The following is a 22,789-nucleotide window of genomic DNA, read 5'->3' as shown; positions in this document are numbered from 1 at the left end:
CACCCACTTCCGGCATAGATATCCGCAGAATCTACGGATATTTACACCCCTTTCCGCAGGTCCCCCGCTGTCTGCTGGGAAACACACGGATTCCAGAGACAGCGGAGACCATCCTTATTGCGCAGCGCGACTCGCGCATGCGCAGTAGGGAACCGGGAAATGAAGCCGCAAGGCTCCACTTCCTGATTCCCATACCCAAGATGGCAGCGGCAGCACCCGAGAGAAGATCAAGAGATCGGCTTCAGGTGCCGACATCGCGGGCGCGCTGGGCGGGTAAGTGTCCTTATTTTAAAAGTCAGCAGCTGCAGTATTTGTAGCTGCTGGCTTTAAAAAAAAAAAAAATGGCGGAACCCCCGCTTTAAAGTGAAACAATAAAAATTAAATATTCATTTAAATATTGTGCTTGTGCCTCGGGGGTGTCTATAGTATGCCTCTAAAGTGGCACATTTTTCCCATGTTTAGAACAATACCACAGCAAAATGACATTTCTAAAGGAAAAATTGTCATTTAAAACTGATCACGGCTGTAATGAATTGTTGGGTCTTGGCAATATAAATAAAACTCATTGCAAAAAAGGGCCCAAACCAAGTTTTTTTTTAAAAATTACGTGGGGGTCCCCTAAAATCCAGGCACACTATTTAAAAGAATATTTCATTTTTATTGTTTCACTTTAAGCATTAAAAAAAAAATCACTGCTCCTGAAAAAACTGCTGTTTTTAATAAAAGATTTTGCATTGATACATGACCCAGGTCCTCAAACACTTTTTATGGCAATAACTTGCATATAAGCCTTTAAAATTAGCACTTTTGACTATTCATGTTCAAGTCACATAGACTTTTTATGGTGTTTGTGTGTTTTGCCACATTTTTTGCCTGTTCGCAAATTCTGCTGGGAACTAAACATGAGGGTGGTCGACTCATCCCTCATATGTCTTACGGACCAAAGCCATTTTTACTTTTTCAATATGGGTCTATTGATTAGACAACAACTTTAACATTAGTTAAGATGCTGAAGTTTTTTTTTATACTGACTTCCTTTTAGCAATATTGTCTTCAAAAAAAAAAAAAAAATGATATATATATATATATATATATATATATATATATATATATATATATATATATATATATATATATATATATATATATATATAATGTATTTTAAAATAAAAAAATGTAACATGATAAAAATTTACTGTTTCTAGTAGGACCAGTGAGTGTTTTAAAATAGCTACATTTATTATAAATAAAAATGACACTCCGATTGATAATGAGGTTCTAAAATTAACTTTTTAACACAAAGCATGGCAAAAATATTTAGATATTAAATAAAGGCTTTTTTTAAGATGTACTAAAAGTTTTTGTTCATGTAACATTACAAAGACAATCAAACAAAAAAAATAACAAGCCACAGATAGGGAAAGAAAGAGGTAATTAAGGCTAAGTAACTTTGAGAAAGTGTTAAAAAGAGGTTACATTTTTACAAGTTTTGTTTTTTAACTAAAACCTAATTTTTACTGGCAAGGTTGCTTTAACTGCCCTTTTTTGCAAAAATCAAAGGAATCCAAAGAATATACAGTGCCTCGCGAAAGTATTCGGCCCCCTTGAACTTTTCAACCTTTTGCCACATTTCAGGCTTCAAACATAAAGATATAAAATTTTAATTTTTTGCGAAGAATCACCAACAAGTGGGACACAATTGTGAAGTGGAACGAAATCTATTGGATAATTTAAACTTTTTTAGCAAATAAAAAAACTGAAAAGTGGTGTGTGCAAAATTATTCGGCCCCTTTACTTTCAGTGCAGAAAACTCACTCCAGAAGTTCAGCGAGGATCTCTGAATGATCCAATGTTGTCCTAAATGACTGATGGTGATAAATAGAATCCACCTGTGTGTAATCAAGTCTCTGTATAAATGCACCTGCTCTGTGATAGTCACAGGGTTCTGTTGAAAGCGCAGAGAGCATCATGAAGACCAAGGAACACACCAGGCAGGTCCGTAATACTGTTGTGGAGAAGTTTAAAGCCAAATTTGGATACAAAAAGATTTCCCAAGCTTTAAACATCCCAAGGAGCACTGTGCAAGCGATCATTTTGAAATGGAAGGAGTATCAGACCACTGCAAATCTACCAAGACCTGGCCGTCCCTTTCAGCTCAGACAAGGAGAAGACTGATCAGAGATGCAGCCAAGAGGCCCATGATCACTTTGGATGAACTGCAGAGAACTACAGCTGAGGTGGGAGAGTCTGTCCATAGGACAACAATCAGTCGTACATTGCACAAATCTGGCCTTTATGGAAGAGTGGCAAGAAGAAAGCCATTTCTCAAAGATATCCATAAAAAGTCTCGTCTAAAGTTTGCCACAAGCCACCTGGGAGACACACCAAACATGTGGAAGAAGGTGCTTTGGTCAGATGAAACCAAAATCGAACTTTTTGCCCACAATGCAAAATGATATGTTTGGCGTAAAAGCAACACAGCTCATCACCCTCAACACACCATCCCCACTGTCAAACATGGTGGTGGCAGCATCATGGTTTGGGCCTGCTTTTCTTCAGCAGGGACAGAGAAGATGGTTAAAATTGAGGGGAAGATGGATGCAGCCAAATACAGGGCCATTCTGGATGAAAACCTGTTGGAGTCTGCAAAAGACCTGAAACTGGGACGGAGATTTATCTTCCAACAAGACAATGATCCCAAACATACAGCAAAATCTACAAAGGAATGGTTCACAAATAAACGTATCCAGGTGTTAGAATGACCAAGTCAAAGTCCAGACCTGAATCCAATTGAAAATCTGTGGAAAGAGCTGAAAACTGTTGTTCATAAACGCTCTCCATCCAACCTCACTGAGCTCGAGCTGTTTTGCAAGGAAGAATGGGCAAGAATTTCAGTCTCTCGATGTGCAAAACTGATAGGGACATACCCCAAGCGACTTGCAGCTATAATCGCAGCAAAAGGTGGCTCTACAACGTATTAACGCAAGGGGGCCGAATAATTTTGCACGCCCCACTTTTCATTTTTTTATTAGTTAAAAAAGTTTCAAAAATCCAATAGATTTTGTTCCACTTCACAATTGTGTCCCACTTGTTGGTGATTCTTCACAAAAAATAAAATTTTTATATCTTTATGTTTGAAGCCTGAAATGTGGCAAAAGGTTGAAAAGTTCAAGGGGGCGAATACTTTCGCAAGGCACTGTGTATATATATATATATATATATATATATATATATATATATATATATATATATATATATATATATATATATATATATATATATATATATATATATATATATATATATACACATATATACACACACACACACATATATATACACACATAATAATATTCTTTCTTAACCACTTTCAGACCGGACCATTTTGCTGGTAAATGACCAGAGGTCTTTTTACAATTTGGCACTGCGCTGCTTTAACTGGTAATTGCGCGGTCATGCAATGTTGTACCCAAACAAAATTTGCGTCCTTTTCTTCCCACAAATAGAGCTTTCTTTTAAAGGTATTTGACTGACTCTGCGATTTTTATTTTTTGCGATATAAACGTAAAAAGACCGCAAATTTTGAAAAAAATTGATATTTTCTACTTTTTGTTATTAGAAAAATCCAATAAACTCAATTTTAGTCATACATTTAGGCCAAAATGTATTCAGCCACATGTCTTTGGTAAAAAAAAAGTCAATAACTGTATATTTATTGGTTTGCGCAAAAGTTGTCACATCTACAAACTAAGGTACATTTTCTGGAATTTACGCAGCTTTTAGTTTATGACTGCCTATCTCATTTCTTGAGGTGCTAAAATGGCAGGGCAGTACAAAACCCCCACAAATGACCCCATTTTGGAAAGTAGACGCCCTAAGGAAACTGATAAGAGACATGTTGAGCCCATTGAATATTTTATTTTTTTGCCGCAAGCGATTGAATAATGACAAAAAAAAAATTTTTTTTTTTTTTTTTTTTTACACAAAGTTGTCACTAAATGTCAATGCCAAGCTATTTGCTGAGAGGCATGTTGAGTCCGTGGAATATTTTATATTTTGCCACAAGTTGCGGGAAAATTACAAACTTTTTTTTTTTCACAAAGTTGTCACTAAATGATATATTGCTCACGCATGCCATGGGCATATGTGAAATGACACCCCAAAATAAATTCTGCTGCTTCTCCTGAGTACAGGGATACCACATGTGTGGGATTTTTTGGGAGCCTAGCTACGTACGGGGCCCCGAAAGCCAAGAACCGCCTTCAGGCTTTCTAAGGGCGTAAATTTTTGATTTCACGCCTCACTACCTATTACAGTTTTGAAGGCCATAAAATGCCAAGATGGCACAAAACCCCCACAAATGACCCCATTTTAGAAAGTAGACACCCCAAGCTATTTGCTGAGAGGCATGTTGAGTCCATGGAATATTTTATATTTTGCCACAAGTTGCGGGAAAATTACAAACTTTTATTTTTTTTTATTTTTTTTTCACAAAGTTGTCACTAAATGATATATTGCTCACACATGCCAGGGGCATATGTGAAATGACACCCCAAAATAAATTCTGCTGCTTCTCCTGAGTACGGGGATACCACATGTGTGGGACTTTTTGGGAGCCTAGTCGCGTACGGGGCCCCGAAAACCAAGAACCGCCTTCAGGATTTCTAAGGGTGTAAATTTTTGATTTCACACCTCACTACCTATCACAGTTTTGAAGGCCATAAAATGCCAAAATAGCACAAAACCCCCCAAAATGACCCCATTTTGGAAAGTAGACACCCCAAGCTATTTGCCGAGAGGCATGGTGAGTATTTTGCAGCTCTCATTTGTTTTTGAAAATGAAGAAAAAAAAAATAATGTATATTTTTTTCTTTTTTTCAATTTTCAAAACTTTGTGACAAAAATGAAGGTCTGCAAAATACTCACCATACCTTTCGGCAAATAGCTTGGGGTGTCTCCTTTCCAAAATGGGGTCACTTGGGGGGATTTTGTGCTATCTGGGCATTCCATGGCCTCCGAAACTGTGATAGGCAGTGAGGAATGAAATCAAAAATTTACACCCTTAGAAATCCTGAAGGTGGTGCTTCGATTTTGGGGTACCGTACGCGGTTAGGCTCCCAAAAGGTCTCACACTTGTGGTATCCCCGTACTCAGGAGAAGCAACAGAATGTATTTTGGGGTGTAATTTTACATATAACCATGGCATGTTTGAGCAATATATCATTTAATGACAACTTTGTGCAAAAAAAAAAAATAATAATGTATTTTTTCCACAACTTTTGTCAAAATATAAAATATTCCATGGACTCGACATGCCTCTCAGCAAATAGCTTGGGGTGTCTACTTTCTAAAATGGGGTAATTTGGGGAGGTTTTGAACTGTCCTGGCATTTTATACACAACATTTAGAAGCTTATGTCACACATCACCCACTCTTCTAACCACTTGAAGAAAAAGCCCTTTCTGACACTTTTTGTTTACATGAAAAAATATTTTTTTTTTTGCAAGAAAATTACTTTGAACCCCCAAACATGAAGTGTTTTTTTAAAGCAAAAGCCCTACCGATTAAAATGGTGGGCGTTTCATTTTTTTTTTTCACACGGTATTTGCGCAGCGATTTTTCAAACGCATTTTTTTGGGAAAAAACACACTTTTATTTATTTTAATGCACTAAAAATCACTATATTGCCCAAATGTTTGATGAAATAAAAAATATGATCTTAGGCCGAGTACATGGATACCAAACACGACATGCTTTAAAATTGCGCAGAAACGTGCAGCAGCGACAAACTACGTACATTTTTAAAAGCCTTTAAATGCCTTTACAGATGACCACTTTAGATTTACAGAGGAGGTCTACTGCTAAAATTAGTACCCTCGATCTGACCTTCGTGGTGATACCTCACATGCATGGTGCAATTGCTGTTTACATATGACACCAGACCAACGCTTGCGTTCGACGTTGCGCCTTAGCAGGGGGGGACAGGGGTGTTTTTTTTTTGTTTTTTTGTTATTATTTATTTTGCTTTTTTATTTTATTTTTAAACTGTTCCTTTCATTTATATATATTTTTTTATGATTTTTATTGTTATCTCAGGGAATGTAAATATCCCCTATGATTGCAATAGGTAGTGACAGGTACTCTTTTTTGAAAAAATTAGGGTCTATCAGACCCTAGATCTCTCCTCTGTCCTCAAAGCATCTGACCACACCAAGATCGGTGTGATAAAATGCTTTCCCAATTTCCCAATGGCGCTGTTTACATCCCGCAAAATCTAAGTCATGAAATGCTCGTAGCTTCCGGTGTCTTAGGTCATAGAGATGATTGGAGCCATTCTGGTCTCTGATCAGCTCTATGGTCAGCTGGCGGAACCACCGGCTGCATTCTCAGGTTCCCTGTTGGGACAGGAGAGCCTGAGAAAACCATGGAAGATGGTGCGGGGGGGGGGACATTCCCTCCCACTGCTTGTAAAAGTAGTCTAGAGGCCAATTAGCTGCTAGGATTGCTTTTACATAAAAGCCGACCGCTGGCTGAAAAGAATGATACCAAGATGATACCTAAACCTGCAGGCATCATTCTGGTATAAGCACTCAAAGTCCAGCAACATACCAGTATGTTGCTGGAACTGGTTGGGCATATATTGTCATTTTTTTTCATGCAGCCTGTGGGCTGAACGAAAAAAAAATATTGATCGGTGGGTATGCCCACCATTAGATACCTCCCTTCATCCACCCACTTCTAATGGTGGGCATACATGCACCATTTATATATGCCGAAGCATGGGGGCATCCTCCCGCAAAAGGTAGGAGCAGATCGCTCCTCCACCCCTTATGCCCCCATGCTTCGGCATATATGCTCTTTTTTAACTGTGGTGGTGAAATCACCCCCGACAGTGCTGGAGTCACGGCTTTATGTATCGTGGGAGCAAACGCTGTTGCTGTCAAGATAAATAAATCCGCGCTGCAGCAGAATGGCGTACCTGCTAAGCAAATGATGGTTAACAATAAAACAAAGTAACATTACAGTATAACAGTAGGACTTACCATACCTGCAAAGCAAATACAAAAAAAAATAGCAAAAAATAAACACATTTAACACAATCTGTGCCTAAAATATATATATGCCGAAGCATGGGGGCATCCTCCCGCAAAAGGTAGGAGCAGATCGCTCCTCCACCCCGTATGCCCCCATGCTTCGGCATATATGCTCTTTTTTAACTGTGGTGGTGAAATCACCTCCGACAGTGCTGGAGTCGCGGCTTTACGTATCGTGGGAGCAAACGCTGTTGCTGTCAAGATAAATAAATCCACGCTACAGCTGAATGGCGTACCTGAAAACAAAAAATGATTAACAATAAAACATTGCAGAATAGAATACAGTACAAAGGAGCAGAACAATAGAGAGAGAATAGAGAGAGAGAGAACAATAAAAACGACAACTATTTTTTTTTTCTTTTTATATATATATATATATATATATATATATATATATATATATATATATATATATATATATATATATATATATATATATATATATATATATATTTTTTTTTTTTTTTTTTAAACACTTTTTTATGTAACTTTAACACTTCTGTTGTAACGGTTCCAGCTGTTTGGGTCTCTCAAAATGCGATGGCATCTTGGGAGACCCTGTGAACGTGTGCCTAGCCTGTGCAATGCTGTACCCTACTCTAAAACTCAACTAGTTCATGGTAGCGTTCAAAACATTCACCAATGCAAAGACCAGGATTGTCAGGACAGCGGGGACAACAATAACGGGTGTCACGCCTATATCCGCGCTTTCTGCAGACACGACATTTTCTTTGGGGGGCTTGTTGGGTAGGGGTACTCGGGAGGACATAAGGATAATGCCTCTCATGCAGCCGGCATACTGCATCTGGTTGGGGAACGTGAGGTGGAGCACCGCCTGGATACAGAAGGGCTCTGACGATATCCTCCTGGAATTTAAGGAAGGATCCAGTCCGTCCTGAAGCTTTGTGTAGTACATAAGCATTCAGTATAGCCAATTGGAATAAATAAACAGACACTTTTTTGTACCAGCGTCTGGCCTTATGGGCAACTAGATACGGCGCCAACAACTGGTCATTGAGGTCCACCCCTCCCATGTTAAGGTTATATTTGTGGACACAGAGGGGTTTCTCCACAATACCAGTCGCCGTAGGAATTTGGACCGTCGTGTCTGCATGAAGGGAGGTAAGAACGAAAACATTCTTATTATCCCTCCACTTCATAGCTAGCAAATTATTACTGCGCAAGCAGGCTCTCTCCCCCAGCCTAAGACGGGACTCTACAAGCCGCTGGGGAAAGCCCCGGCGATTAGGTCGCACGGTGCCACATGCTCCAATCTGCTGATCAAACAAGTGACTAAACAGTGGCACGCTTGTGTAATAATTGTCCACGTACAAGTGGTACCCCTTTCCGAATAAGGGTGACACCATGTCCCACACTATCTTGCCAGCGCTTCCTATGTAGTCAGGGCAGTTCTCCGGCTCTACGTGACTATCTTTACCCTCATAAACCATGAAACTACGTGTATAGCCTGTGGCCCTGTCACAGAGCTTATACATCTTGACCCCGTATCTGGAACGCTTGTTGGGGACGTATTGTTTGAATGACAAGCAACCAGAAAACTTAATCAGGGACTCATCAACGCAGACAACTTGATGGGGAGTAAACAAGTCTGCAAAACGTTGGTTGAAGTGGTTTATGAGGGGCCGAATTTTGTAGAGCCGATCGTATTCAGGGTCTCCACGAGGACGACAGAGTTCATTGTCGCTGAAGTGCATGAACCGCAAAATCTGCTCGTATCGTGCCCTGGACATGGAAGCAGAGAACACGCGCATATGGTGAATTGGGTCAGTGGACCAATATGACCGCAACTCACTCTTTTTGGTTATGCCCATGTTGAGGGAGAGGCCCAGAAAGATTTTAAATTCGGAAACCGTAACTGGTTTCCATTGTCTGGCAAGGGCGGACTGGGGAATAGTGGCGATGTGTTGACCAGCGTACAAATTGGTTTGGTCCACAATAGATCTATAGAGATCTTCGGTGAAAAACAGTGAGTAAAAGTCAAGTGTCGTAAAATCAACTGTTTCCACGGTAATGCCAGGTTGGCCAGTGAATGGGGGAAGTACGGGTTCTGCAGAAGTGGTGGGCACCCAATTAGGATTGGCGAATTCTGCAGGAAGGGCACTATGGGTACGACGGGCCTGTCTTTGTCTTTGTCTTGGTGGCAGCGGGACACTACTTGTGCTTGCCACCTCGCCAGCTTGAACTGCACTTATGGGACTCGCCACATCACCACGTGTTACTGCAGTGCTGGATGTACGTCCAGGGTGTACTAGGCCGCTGGTGCTTGCCAGTTCACCAGAAGGATGAGCGGCTCTAGTACGTCTCTGCTCCATACGAGTGACCTGCGGTTCCTGCACCTGAACAACAGAATACATTCGGGATCGGGCACACCTGTCCTTAACAGGGACCTCATCTCCGTCGTCAGAGCTATCTGTCATGGAGCCGCTGTCCTCTACAGGATCGTATTCTGAGCCTGAATCTGACAGATGAGTGACGTCCTCTTCACTATCTGTCATGCTCAGAAACGTGTAGGCCTCTTCACTAGCGTACCTTCGCTTTGCCATTTTGGGCTCTAAATTTAGGGGTACACTAGTGAGACTCACAGGTAAAAAAGCACCTAGCCTGTCAGCGACTGTTTCAAAACGCTACAAAAAAAACTGTTAGCGATCGCAGGGATCATGCCTGACTCTGCGAACGCTGCAGTTATGTGTGTTGTGTTTTGTAAGTGACAGTGATCGATCGATACTGCACTTGGGTGGGCTGGGCTGGGCTTGGCGGAGGGGCTAAACGCAGGTGCTAGCAGGTATCTGGGCTGATCCCGCTAACAATGCGTTTTGGGAAACCTAAAATGCTGGCAACGCTAATATAGATCTGATCAGATACTATATTACTAAGGGAGGTGTATGCTTTGTGCGTGGGTGTTAGCGGTACTGGCACTAACCTGACGCTGGGGCGACGCAGACCTCATCTGACCCTCAAACTTATATCACCCGCCGGGTGATCAGGGGGTTAAACCTTTATTAGGCAATAAATGGCGGGTGCCCTGAAACAAAAAAAAAATAACTAACCAACCAGCGTCACCTGTAACAGTTATATGGTGATCACTGGTGAAAGGGTTAACTAGGGGCAATCAGGGGGCTTTATGCGGTAGTATATGGGGGTCCCTGACGCTATAAAAAGCTGCGGCGAACCTAAATACTTACCTGCCTAACTAGCGTCACCTGTGACACTAATACAGCGATCAGAAAAACGATCGCTTATTAGTGACACTGGCGACGGGGGGTGATCACGGGGTTAAACCTTTATTGGGGGGGTTAGGGGGGTACCCTAGAGCTAAAGGGGGCTAACCCTAACTGCCCCAACAGTTATTACAGTCACAAATGACACCAATGCAAAAAAAAAAATGCAATTGGTGTCACTGTGACTGGGGGTGCAGGGGTGATTGGGGGGGGGGGGTGATCGGGGGGTGAAGGGGGGGTGAAAAGTGTGCCTGGCGTGTTCTACTGTTAGTGTAGTGTTAGGTGCAACTCACAGTTCCTCTCTCCTCGGTGCCGGAACGAAAAAGACCGACACGAGGAGAGATTACATCACTTCCTCTGCCTGTGTTTACATTACAGGAGAGGAAGTGATGTCACGGAGCATTTCTATTCGTCGGGAGCGATCGCGAGGGGGTGGCCATGAATGAATGGCCGCCCCCTCATCCCGGATCGCTCCCGAACGAATACCGACCGCCGCAGGCACCGGGGGGGGGCCCGATAGGGCCCCCCACCCGCGGGAAGGCAAGGACGTATATATACGCCCATATGCCTGCCCGTGCCATTCTGTCGACATATATCGTCGTGCGGTGGTCGGCAAGTGGTTAAAGATTGCATTGAGATATAGACTTGGACCCAGCCATCAAACTGACAGTCAGTCCTGCCAATTTTGGTGAACAAACCCTGTGCATACATAGTATACTTAAGATAAAGGGGTTGATTTACTAAAACTGGAGAGTGCAAGATCTTGTGCAGCTGTGTATGGTAGCCAATCAGCTTCTAAGTTCAGCTTGTTCGATGCAGCTTTTGTAAAATAAAAAAACCTGGGAGCTGATTGGTTTCTATGAAGCGCTGCTCCAGATGTAGCATTCTCAACAACCCCACAATGTTGTTCAAAACAATTAACCATCTTTTATATATTTAAATTTATTTTGATATCAGTCTAATATCATCCATTACGCAGTGTAAGGCAGGCCATAGATGGTGCAAATTTCTTTCCTGCAACCACGGGTTTGAAGATCCCCCCATCAACACAGACAATGCTGACAGGGGAATTCCTCCTGCTGAGCAATTGTCTGGTCCCAGTGGGGAAAACACTGATTATTGCTAGCAGCTATAGCAGCCACTAGCGATACTCACAATAGAATATGACAGGGTGGTTGTGCCCAAGTTGACCAATCGATAAGCTTGGCGCATTCAGTCTGCCCACACACAGGTAAAATCTCAGCCAGTTGCTGAACCAGCCCACATTCAAACTGTCTATGGCCAGCCTTCCTTAGACAGGGACAGAGAGCGCAGCAAAAGGAGTTCCGATACAAGCATATGTGCCACCAGGGTACATGCCAACAGAGGAAAGAGTGAAGTGAAAAGAGTTAATGACATGAGATTATGCCAAGTAAATAGATACTAAATGTGTTAGGCCTCAAAACTGCAAGTGCCCACAAAACAGCAAAAAATTAATGTACCTAACATTTGTGGCGATTCCTAAGGTGTGGCACAATCGCCGTTTACAAACAGATATGCACTTGTCACACATCTTTGTGTTATTCGATTTAAAGTTATTGAAAAGGGGGGGTACTCTTTGCGTCTGGAGGAAAAGAGGTTTAATTCATGCATATGGAAATGCTTCTTCACAGTAAGAGCTGTGAAAATGTAAAATAGAATTCCTTAGGAACTTGTTTTATATATGTAGCACTAACCCCCGAAGGAGCTGCTGGTTATTTTTGGGCTTACCATTACCTTCCGCTTCTCCTTGTTGCACGTCTAGGGGATGTCCCATGGTAGGTGACCCAGTAACTTGAGACTGACAGTAGATCCAATTGAAGGGATTTTATTTGCAAACTTCAACCATTGAACAGTCTTTTAACTTGGGATCAGAGGGTTGGGAAGGAATTCAGGCACTCTCAATGTCAAAGTCTATAAACGTTAAGAAACTTGCTTACTTTGACTGCATCCAGAGAATAGCCATTCGCAGCTGGATGAAGGTTGGACAGTCCCTCTCTCGCAAGGCCTAGCAGCCAACAAGGTGCTTACTCAGGAACAAAGTCTTTATCACCGACGTTGTTACAGAACACATAGGAAACTAAGCTGTAGAACACTTTTAGGATACCTGGATCTTTTAGCCTAATTGGTAATATCCACAAGACCGGATTCTCTCAGTTACTTTAGCCCTTCCAGGCTCTTGTCAAGAAAACCCCCGTACGTGTTGTTCTTCTAAAGAGTCCTCCCTTGGAATTCTCGAAGTTCAATGGGTCTCTCCCGCACTGGAGACGGCACCCATCCACCTCAGAATCCTCCTCTAGTTTCCATGCCTTGGGCTAGCCAGCCCTGAGGCATTAAAGTTGGGTGTTACCACACCTCAGGCCATAGCCTTCCTGGGGGCTTGTCAGGAGGACCAGGACCATGCAGTCAGCACTTCATACTGGACCAGAACCCCGAACCACGTGACGTCTGTGTCTTAAATACCCTTTCCCAGAGGACACAGCGAGAGGGCCACTCCCACTGACCTGGCTCCAAAAGAGAGTAACTTAAGCGCCTAACCAGACCATAGTTCCACATCTGCCACCAGAGACAGTGTCCCCTGTGGCCACGCTGAACATCTCACAGTTCAGTCAGACTGACACAGAAGTTAAATTTAGACAAATAGACCCAAACCAAACTGTAGTTTGGGTAAAGTTTTAACTTTTGAAAAACATAGCGCGTGCTCTTCAGGAGCCTGGCGCTACATATAGCTCAGTAAATTGTTGAAGAGAAGCTGACTATATAAGTGAATATTAGCATTTATAAGCATTAACACCAAAAATACTGTAGTTGATCCAAGAAATATACGATTGACTTAGTGGAATAGGAGGAGGTTTTATTTCCCTTGTTGAAGCAAATTGGGTCATGATTTATAGGACTTTTGCCTTCCTCTGGATGAAATGTGGGTATAGGTGTGCTTATGGAGGTTTTTCTGTTATTGATTGAACTTGATGGACTTGTGTCTTTTTTTTCAGCTTGACTTTCTATGTTAACAATGTGGAATATCTTTCTATAAAAAAGTTTTCCAAAAGATACCCATGGTATACTTCCTCAAAAACTTTAGCTAGGTCTAGTGTCTGAATTTTTAGTAAGGGTTAAAGCTAAGTAAATTCTAAGTGTATGTTTCTCTGACTTTTGCCCAGGCATCATCGAACAACTAACATCATGACCTTGTTTGCCACGTAGGTTAATTACGCTTAATATCTACTGGCAAAAAGCATTTAATGATATGTCCCTTTCGTAATGACTCTTTTCCTAAACCTTTATATTTGAACCTATCCATATTCTTCCTCTTAAAAGCTTGACACGTATAATTTGTGCAAACGTAAAGTGAAGGGACATTACAGTTCAGGGTAGAGTAAAGAGTAATATGCCATCTCAGTGCTATTCCTGTCTGAATTGATTTTATTATTTTCTGTTACGTGTAGCTGAGCAACTGGGAGAGGAAAATAATGTGCTTTATTCTACGCAGAAACTTTAGCCTCAAAATTCACATGGATAACAGACTGGTAATTATACCATACTGTCAGTAGTTCAGCTTAAACTCATCAAGCACTTTATCAGAAATAACAAAAACATTTAATCACAGAGTATAAGTATTGTAAAAACATCAGATTTTGCCAAACTTCACACAGAACAAATATACATGCAACTTCACAAAGTGAATAGCGCTACAATTTTTTCATAAATACACCCCTTGTGTTTCAAAGCAACACAAGGAGAAAAAAAAATCTCACTCTCTATTGAAGCTGTTTGCAAGGTCCAATACTTAAATTTATTTTGCTGTCATACAAACTCACTCTATTGAAGTTTGCAGTTAGTTTTTACATTGAAAATTTTGTTATTGTAGACCTCTTTTGGGGGTTATGAGAAATGACCCTCCCCAAAAAGGATATTGCACTAAACCTGTATTTAACCACTTCAATACAGGGCACTTAAACACCTTCCTGCCCAGACCAATTTTGAGCTTTCAGTGCTGTCGCACTTTGAATGACAATTGCGCGGTCATGCTACACTGTACCCAAATGAAATTTTTATCTTTTTTTTCCCACAAATAGAGCTTTCTTTTGGTGGTATTTGATCACCTCTACGGTTTTTATTTTTTGCGCTACAAATAAAAAAATACCGAAAATTTTGAAAAAAAAAATGTTTTTTTTTTTGTTTCAGTTTCCAAACTTTGTAAATAAGTACGTTTTCTCCTTCACTGATGGACACTGATGGGGCTACACTGATGGGCACCAATGTGGCACCAATGAAGTGGCACTGATGAGGTGGCATTGATGGACACTGATATGTGGCACTGATAGGTGGCACTGATGGGTGACACGGATGGGCGACACGGATGGGCGACACAGATGGGCGACACAGATGGGCGACACAGATGGGCGACACGGATGGGCGACACGGATGGGCGACACGGACGGACACTGATAGGTGGCACAAATTGGCACTGATAGCTGGCACGGATTGGCATGGATGGGCGGCACAGATGGGCGGCACAGATGGGCATGGATAGGCGGCACAGATGGGCATGGATAGGCGGCACAGATGGGCATGGGTGGGCATGGATAGGCGGCACAGGTGGGCACTGATAGGCGGCACAGGTGGGCACTGATAGGCGGCACAGGTGGGCACTGATAGGCGGCACAGGTGGGCACTGATAGGCCGCATTGGTGTTATACTATAGTAATGGATGCCAATCAGTGGCAAACAATAATGCATGCCAATCAGTGATGCCCATTGTGGGCACTGATTGGCATCCATTATGGGCACTGATTGGCATCCATTGTGCTGACTGGCATCCCTGGTAGTCTAGGGAGGATTACCTTTTCCCTGGTGGTCTGGTGGCGTCCCTGGTGGTCCAGTGTGGGCATCCTCGGGGGGGCTGTGCTGATAATCGATCAGCACAGACCCCCCCTGTCAGAGGAGCAGCCGATCGGCTCTCCTCTACTCGCGTCTGACAGACGCGAGTGAGGGAAAGCCGATCACCGGCTCTTCCCATTTACACTGTGATCAGCCGTGATTGGACACGGCTGATCACGTGGTAAAGAGTCTCCGTCGGAGACTCTTTACCGAGATCGTAGTTGCCGGGTGTCAGACTGATACCCTGCAACAACGATCGCCGCGATGCGCGCCCCCAGGGGCACGCAGCGGCTCATAATCATGATCACGTCATATGACGTCCGGTCAGGATTATGCAACCACTTTGCAGCCGTCAATTGCCTATAGGGCGGGCGGCAAGTGGTTAAGTAGGAGAACATGAACGTCTAGGGGATCTCCCGTGGTAGATGACCCAGTAACTTGAGACTGACAATAGATCAAACATGTTATACTTACCTCCTCTGTGCAGTTGCTTTTGCACAGAGCAGCCTGGATCCTCCTCTTCTCGGGTCCCTCTTTGCTGCTCCTGGCCCCTCCCTCCTATCATGTGTCCCTTCAGTCAGCAGCTTCCATGGGGCACTGGAGCCGAGTCACAGCTCCATGCATCCATTCAGACACGGAGCCCTGACCCGACCCTGTCCCTGTGTCTCAGTCAATCAGGAGGAGGTCCCGGATGGCTTAGACATTCGTGGACACCGCTGGAGAGAGATGGTGCTCAGGTAAGTAATTTAGGGGGTGCCGGGGTGGCTGCTACACACAAAACGTTTTTTTATCTGAATGCATAGAATGCATTGGGGTATAAAAACACTCTGCCTTTAGACATGTGCAGAGTAAAATATTTCGTTTCGGAATTTTGTTTTTCGTTTTTTGTCAAAAATACCTGAAATTCGGATGAAAAATGCATTCGGACGAAAACTAATGCACATGTCTAGTAAATATAGTTATTAATAGAGATGCCACCAGATGAATGGTGCAGTAAGTCCAGTTGCAGGGGTACCTGAGGCTTATAGCAATGTAGTGATTGTCTTGGTGTTGGAGACATGAAGACAAGATCAGCAGCAATGGAGAGATCGTCCAACTGCCTGGAATGCAGTTTTTCACATGCAGAAATCATGGTGAGGCACTGGAACTCAGCGTCAGCCTGGCTACTTTAGTCCCTCCCTTATAGTTTCTAATCTGACATTTAACTGGACCTTTAACTACCAAAATTGACCATCAGGTGCCTAACCTGGCTCTAATATATGCTGGTTTTTGAGCCCTAAGCTAAAACTAGTTATAGAATCCCAGACAAAAAGGGAGGGGGTTAACTAAAATAACAGGATCTGCATATGAATAAAATAGGAGTTGCATATAATCCCTATTGCAATAAACCGGTTTACCTACTAATATACTGGAAGGTGACCACTACATATATAAAGTAGCACAGATCTAACTTTCTGGCACTGTGTATGTGAGATAATAATAATAGGACAGAGATACTCTGTCTGTCACAAGCATTAAGATACACATTCAGCAGCTACAGATAAACTATTAGAACATATGAATACTTGTATACTTGCAAACCTTCTGACTTTGGTTAAGCAACATGGACAGGACATGTGGCTGAGACTGCCTCTCTCTCTGTCTCTCCACTTCTTCTTTCTGGGGTTTCTAATCCAGCCTCTCAGAGACAGGAAGTGCTAATCCATACTTATACATAACACTATGATATTAGCAGCTAACAGTAGAGGGCAGCAGATCCCTACATTTTCGTTTCAATATATTTATTATTATTATATATTTTGCAAAAAGAAAAAGAAACAGAAACAATGTAGATATGACATAAGTACATCAGGAGGGAACACGAAATTACAAATATTTGTAATCCTGAAATTGCCAAGCAGGCTGACAGTCGAACATATCAACATAATACAGTCAATGAACCATTATAAAGTAAGCACTACGGGGATTACAAACTGAGATACCTGGATGAGACAATAACCTCCAATAGAAAGGAGCTATCTTGTACATCTGTTCAAAATCCCAGCTAAAAAGGATGTAAAGGGAAGAGGGAGGGTCCTCCGCCACCCCATAAGGGCTCTTGCTGTGGCCGGGGAACCCTAAACCCTCACCAAAACTGATGTCAGGGAGAGCGAGGATTGTGCTCACCAGAGAATATAATCTAGTTAAGTAAACAAAAATAGGTAACAAAAACATATTGCTTGGCTAATAAACAATATAGATCAAGAGATGATTGTAACAACATCCAGGACAGGCGTCAGAGCCCAAAGTAACCAGTTGAGTTTATGCACCCTAGTATCCTGGGAGCCGGTAACAACAGGCTTTAGCTTATATTGTAGTGCAAGGACAGACCCTGAATTAGGCTTGACTGACCCTGCTCTACTAAAGAGCACCTACGACTGACTGTCCGTCGCCAAGCGTCACATAAAAGGTGAAAATGGAAAAGAAGAGAGGAAAAAGGAGAGAGGAAAGAAAAGGACGAGAGAGGTAAATAAAATCTTCTAGCAGAAGTCAACTAGGGGGTAATGAAGCCGTAGTCGGGATCCCAATCCGTGTGGAATTACGTGGACAGGGCAATGCCCACAAAGCTCGCCCAGGGCTCCCAAGTGACTTTGAATTTGTCCGAACTATCCAGGAGTACACTTGCCATCTTTTCCTGGAGCATGATCCACGAAATTTTCCTTTTGGCCATCAGGGTGGAAATAGTGGGTTGCTTCCAGGCTTTGGCAAGAGTACCCTACATTTTATTACATATATTATCTTTATAGGTGTGAAATTATATCTTAGGCACAGATCGGATCCATGCTTTGCTTCTTTAAAATTCTGCTCTGAGATTTCTGCAGGGTGTTAAACCTATCAAGCTTCCTCCAGGTATTGATATTTTCACATAGGTACATTGGTCCTGCTTGGATAACATTTGGAGCTTACAATCTAAAAGAAAGGGGAATGTGAGTAGATATGGTGATTACTGGGTGGGTATGTGGATTGGTGGTTGGATGCATTTGGGTGAACTGTGTGGGTCAGTATGTCGATTTCTTTGGTTTAAAGCTACAGTATCTATACAGTAGTGGTGGGGACACTTTGTACAGTAGTTTTGATGGGCATACCCACAAACCAAAAAGAGTAAATATTCTAGCTCCAATAAGGGACAAATTGCCAATAAACGTTATATTTATTTGAGTTTCTGGAGTGTCTGCATTGAAAAGTAAAAATGTGTATTGTTGACTATTAGTTGAAAGTATTCTCTGCAGGGTCAAAAAACATGTTGTAATTGGACATGTTCTTCTCAATGTACTCAGAAACATTCATGTCAAAAGAAACTTTCATAGATTATCATAGGTGGACAACTGAACTGAACTTTTTCATTCAGAGTGCAATCAAAAGTAAACAGAAAGCATTCACATCAGTGGCGACCGATGCATTAAGGGCACACGAGTGCCAACCCCTCTCTCCTGCCACCCCCTCTATCCCCAATAGATAGATTCATGCATTGCATGAATCTATCTATGGCTGCTGCTGCCACCCCCTATTCAGGCGCCCAGCCTCTTTTCGGGTGCAGGGCGACTGAATTACAGAGGCAGGGGTGTTTTTGAAGCACCTGATTAGAGCCATAGGCTCAAATTGGTGTCAAAAAAGGTGACCATGCTGGGCACTGGCAAGTCACTCAGTTGTGTTTGAAAAGCGAATGAATATTCATTTTACTAACACTAAACCGCCTCTCCGCCAATCAGGTGCTTGGGTCTGTTACCTGACACCTGATTGGCTGAAACGACGTGTGCCGCTATTGGATGCCTATCAATAGGAGAGGATGGGAGATGCGCATAGCAGGAGATGCACGAAGGACCCCCGCTCGTCGCCGTCCCCTGCTGCCCCACCAAGACAGGGTAAGTGTCGGGCAGACAGCGAGCGGGCGGGGGTCACACTGGGGGCATTCAAGGGCACACTGGCAGCATATGATGGGCACACTGGCAGCATTTGATAGCAAATTGGCAGCATTTGATGGCACAGTGGGAGCGTTTGATGGGCACAGTGGCAGCATTTGGTACAGTTTTTGCATTTGATGGGCATAGTGGCAGCATTTGATAGCACAGTGACAGCGTTTGATGGCACAGTGGCAGCGTTTAATGGGCACACGGGCAGCATTTAATGGGCACAGTGGCAGCGTTTAATGGCACAGTGGCTGTAATTGATGGCACAGTGGCAGCATTTGATGGCACAGTGGCAGCATTTGATGGCACAGTGGCAGCATTTGATGCATGGGCGTAGCATAAGGGGTTGCAGGGGACACAATCGCAACCCTGACCATAGCTCCAGGGGGCCCCTGCAGCCTCCCTGTCATATTATCATATCCTCCACAAAATTCAGCTCCGATCTGCCCTAGGCCCCACTGCCACGCTCCAGTACTGGGCTTCTAATTTGCCTTCCACAGTCCAAACCTCTCTGTTGCCATTGGCTGTAGAGAAGCTGTGAGCCATTTCCTGAATGAAGAGGAACATGGGGTGAGAACAGCCAAGGATGGGGAAGTGTCTGTGCTGTGTGCTGGCAACATGGAATGGTAACCAAGCTCAGCGAGGCCAGAGGAGAAGAGTGCCGTCCTGTAGCCACGATGGGACCGATGTCACTGATGAAGTATGACACTGCTCAGTGTCTCCTAGTCACCAGCTGGGATTATCTGTACCCCCCCCCCCCCACCGAGGGATGTCTACTCATCCCACTTCCCTGCCAACTGGGGAAAAGACACACATCTCCGGGAGGTGACCTTCCCCCAACACCTGCCAACACTGACTGAGAAACCTTCAGAAATTGCTAAAACAAATCCCTTAACACCTCCTCCAGGGGCCCCTGAAGGGCTGCATGCTCCAGATTTTGTGCCACATGGCTTTGCCCTCCCAGATCTAAGTTGTCCCCCGCCAAGCCCCCTGTCCACCCCCTTCACCCTGCATGCTATGACCAGCTGCTGAGCTCCTTTACCATTACAGCACTCTATACTGTTCCTCCTCCACAGGGCTGAAATCACATTCTTTTACAACACAGCCAGTTAGCCATGATCTGCACAGGGTATATCTGCCTACTGCAACTACAATGCCGTACCCGAGAATTTCACAGGTCAGAAGGGCAACACAAAAGCCAGATACACCCTGGGAAGAGTGACAGACTATGTGTAAAGGAATGTGGTTTCAGACCTGTGTAGTGCGGGGGGGGGGGGGGGGATCTGTATACAGTGCTGGGATGGGAATGGAGCTCTGCCAAGTGACCTGCCAGGGGTCCCTGTCCTCTGATTCTCCAGCAGTAATCCCTGTAATCTGATGTAAATAGGAACTCTGGGAACTCAAAACTCTTAAGCCACTTTGAGTATCTTGGCATGTGGTGGATGTATCTTTTCACACGTTGAAGTAGTGGGGGGGGGGGGGGGGACTTTTGCATTGGGGCCCACAAGCTTCAAGCTACCCCTCTGGTTTGATGGCACAGTGGCAGCATTTGATGGGCACAGTGGCAGCATTTGATGACACAGTGGCTGAAATTGATGATTTTTTTCAAAATCTTTTTGCTCCCCCCCATTGATTCACATTATAGCAAGTAGCCCATTCATAATATGTAAATTCATAAGGTCATACATAGAAGCAAACATGAAAATAGAGAAAGAAAAAAGTGTTGCAAAATAATTGTATTATTTGAATATTTTTTCCTCGAAGGCAGCTGTAAGCAAAACACAAAGGTCTAGAAATGCCATTAGCCATCATGAGCAATGGGCAGTTCTCCAAGGTGCTATTATAAATGCACTGATCACAGAGCAAGCTACTGCTGCTGTTTATTGTTCCCGTTGTAAGTGGAAAATGCATTTAATGCTTGAAAAACATCAGATGAAGGTAGTACATAGATATAATGCTTTTTGACTATATAGCACTAGCTGCAATGTATTGTAATGAAAGCACAAGCCAAAGGTCTATGGTGGGTATCACTGGTAGGTAATAATGTGATAATGTTGTGCAGTCACTTCTTGTTATTTTAACAAATTAATAATTTAATTAATAAAATAGTATAGGAATAGGAAAATGTAAATCTGATTTGGTATGTGAGAACACACCAAGAAAAGATAATTACAGCAATAGATCTTTAGCATACAGTATTCTACTTTAGACTGTCTGAGCTGACTTACTAGATAAAGAAAATGCAGAGTTTCTTGTCCGAAACTGGTGTTGCATACACACGGTTGGACATAGTTGTCGGAAAATCCGATCGTTCCGGACATGATGTCGTTATTTAGTTACGACGGGACTACGTTCAGGCTAGTAGCCAATAGCTTTGGCCTAGGAATTTGATCTGAGCATGCGTGGCATTTTGTCCGATCGCAATCCTCTACAAACAATCGGACAAAGTCCGAACGGATCATGCTGTCGGAAGATTTTTATATCCAGATCTCAAACTTTGTTGGTCGGACATTCCAACGTGCGATTAGAAAGTGATATTAAAGGTTCTGATTGTTTTTATATTAAAATAATAAACATGTCATATTTACTTGCTGTGTACAGTAGTTTTGCACAGAGCAGCCCCAATCCTCCTCTTCTCTGGTCCCCTGCTGGCGCTCCTGGCCCCTCTCTCCTGCCGAGTGCCTCCAGAGCAAGTAGCTTGCTATCGGGACACCCTCATAGGATTCTGAGCTGCTGCTCTTCTCATTGGCTCACTGGCTTTGATTGACAAGAGCGGGAGCCAATGTGAAGCATGAGCCCGAGGCTCTCATGCACAGTGCTGGAGGATGATCAGGCTTAGGTAAGTATTAGGGGGGGGGTGCAGGAAAAAGAGAAGGTTTTGTACAATTATGCATAAAATGCATTAAGGTAAAAAACCTTGAGCCTTTAGAACCACTTTAACCGCTTCCCGACCAACCACCGTAGTTATACTGCGGCAGGTTGGCTCTCCTGCATGAGCCATCGTAGCTATATGTCGGCTCGTGGGGTTAGGATAGCAGGGGTGCATGGGGTGCCGATGCTCGTGGCCGACGGTCATCGATACCATGACCAGAAGACACAGAACAGGGACGAGTGTGTGTAAACACGCACTTCCCAGTTCTGTTCTGACAGGAGTGACAGATATTGTGTTCCTATTAGCTAGGAACCACAATCCGTCACTTCCTCTAGTCAGTCTTCTCCCCCTTCAGTTAGAATCACCTCCTAGGAAACACAGTTAACCCCTTCATCACCCCCTAGTGTTAAGCCTTTCATTTTTACAGTAATCAATGCATTTTTATAGTATTGATCGCTGTATTAATGCCAATTGACCCAAAAATGTGTCAAAATTGTCCAATGTGTTTGCCATAATGTTGCAGTCACAATAAAAAAAAAAAAAAAAAAAAAAAAAAAAAAAAAAATCGCAGACCGCCGCCATCACTAGTAAAAAAATAAATAAATAATAAAAATTCTATAAATCTATCCACTATTTTGTAGACACTATAACATTTGAGCAAAGCAATCAATATACGCTTATTGTGATTTTTTTTTTTTTTTTTACCAAAAATATGTAGAAGAATGTATATCGGCCTAA

This window comes from Lithobates pipiens, unplaced genomic scaffold, assembly GCF_037356315.1.
Source record: "Lithobates pipiens isolate NorthernLeopardFrog02 unplaced genomic scaffold, aLitPip1_a1.2 Scaffold_13, whole genome shotgun sequence".
Lineage (NCBI taxonomy): Eukaryota > Metazoa > Chordata > Amphibia > Anura > Ranidae > Lithobates > Lithobates pipiens.
The sequence above is the reverse complement of the archived record's forward strand: the minus strand, read 5'-3'. Positions refer to the sequence as shown.